Raw genomic sequence first — 2,313 nt, forward strand, 5'->3', positions numbered from 1 at the left:
TCTCTCTCTCTCTCTCTCTCTCTCTCCTTCACCCCAACCGGTCGAGGCAGATGGCCGCCCACCCTGAGCCATGGTTCTGCTCGAGGTTTCTGCCTCTTAAAAGGAAGTTTTTCCTTGCCTCTGTCGCCTAGTGCTTGCTCTTGGTGGGAACTGTTGGGCTTCTGTAAATATCATCATAGAGTACGGTCTAGACCTGCTCTTTTATGAAAAGCGCTGTGAGATAACTGTTGTTGTGATTTGGCGCTATATAAATAAAACTGAATTGAATTGAATTGAATTTCTACGTTACCATACACAGATTAACAACGTTCCCTAAAGGTTATATTTTATATGGGCTATAAATATTACATTGACTCTTGTCTGATAGGCAATTCAGCTATTTTTTCTTGAATCTTAATCATCTCAAACGAAAATCTTCAGCCAAAACAAAAGTATATAAAATGTCAGAATAACAGAACATGACAGTATCAGTAACATGCAACAAAGGGTTTAAAGGAAAGTGTTTCAATCTTTTCACATTTTAACTGTTTTAATTGCTTCACTATTCCTCAGACCACAATGCTTCAATATGATGTTTGATTTCTATTTTGAAATGTTGTATTTGAGATTTATTTTTAGACCATTTGTGGATGTAATGTTTTCCATATAGGATAAAGAGGTTCAAAATATATAGCCTAGTCTTACAAAAAAATATAAACCTTATCGTAAAAGAATATAATGTCTCTTTTTCATAAATTAACAGCTTGACCAGTCAGTGTCTTAAAGAATTATTATAAATCCATCCAAAAAATATGGGACATTTACATTCATAAAATAAATGACAAATGGCTACAATTTCGTTATTGCAAAACACACACCTTTCCACATCATCAATCCTGAACCTTAATACAACTGTTGTTTGATAAGCGTGTGATAGCAGTGAGTGAAAGTGCACGGGCAACGTCAAATCCTATTTACGCTGGGGAGAGGGAAGTTCATCCTAAAGTGGCTGCTGTATTTTTATCCTACATTGGTTAGGGAACTTGAATTGGCTGTGAGCGTCACTCAGACCAGAGGTGACTCCATGACGGAGTGGAAGTGGGGAGGGTCCAGTTCCAATTGCTCTCTGTCTCTCTTCTCTGCCTGATTGGTCGACTGACTGACGTAGCTGAGTTAATAATGATGCACTGTTATACATTTGTCAAATAACCCATGGTCAAACTTATCTTTATTTTGTTTCATTACAGATAGACTGGCAGGCTCTATGTAGAAAGTGTTGCAAATGACACACAAATGTCTTGATTTGACCCAATAACCAACAGACTCTTCACACATGAATAGCGGTGTTAACAATAACCTTATTTTGGACACTTACTGAATCTCTGTACATCTAGGAAGGATAACTATCCCCAGACAGGAAGTATTCTTCAGATTTGGTGTTGGCATTCCATGTGTTCACACATTATGTGTTGGCACTGTGCCTCCTCGGCCGAGTTTCAATAAACCATGCCATGTGAGACTTCATCAGTCTCCGAAAACGTCTTCATTACAACTGACCCTGGCTCACAATATTTTCATAACTGTCCCCGGGTCAATCAAATCAGGGACATTGCATTTAAACCACTAAGCCATCAGGACACACATATCACTTTAATGACATAAACAAACCTGTGGAAATACAGTTTATTCTTGGAATGGAAGCTGCATGTTCATCAACGAAGTCTCTCTCTGTCTGAACTTCATAGATTGTCGTTCTCTGGCAGACCATACTTCCAGGGCAGATGGCGGTCAACGATGCCCTCTGAACATCATGAGACTCACAGAAGCGGCACTAATGGAGGGCACAGTCTGGTGGCCTATTGTCTGAGCCAACTGTTAGTCTGTCCTGAGGTGATTGGCTTGTTGCTATACAGTAGCTGAGTCATTTAGCATTGGGTGGTTGTTTTAGAAATACAGGAAATCACATTTGTAGTCATTATCTCAGTCTATTAAGCATCTATTTGTATTATCTATTTGACCTGAGGTGAGACTGTGCTCAAAGAAAGGTTTTCTCACAGTGTTTATGATGAATTTCCCTGCCTAGAATAATGCGTTATCTTGTACATAAAGATAAAAATAAAATACAGTATATACACATTGCAATAATAAAATAGACTGCTGTGTATTGTCAGATAGAAAGCTTACTTTTCCACTTGCTCATCATGATGACAGTCAAGTAGAAAATGCCACGCAATTTCCCCATTGCTCTAAAATTGCTGTACCTGGAAAATTATTCTGGAATAAAATGCTTACATTGAGGGAGCTTCAATTTGAATGAAGGGCTGAGAGTGTGTG

Source organism: Micropterus dolomieu, linkage group LG21, assembly GCF_021292245.1.
Source record: "Micropterus dolomieu isolate WLL.071019.BEF.003 ecotype Adirondacks linkage group LG21, ASM2129224v1, whole genome shotgun sequence".
Taxonomy (NCBI): domain Eukaryota; kingdom Metazoa; phylum Chordata; class Actinopteri; order Centrarchiformes; family Centrarchidae; genus Micropterus; species Micropterus dolomieu.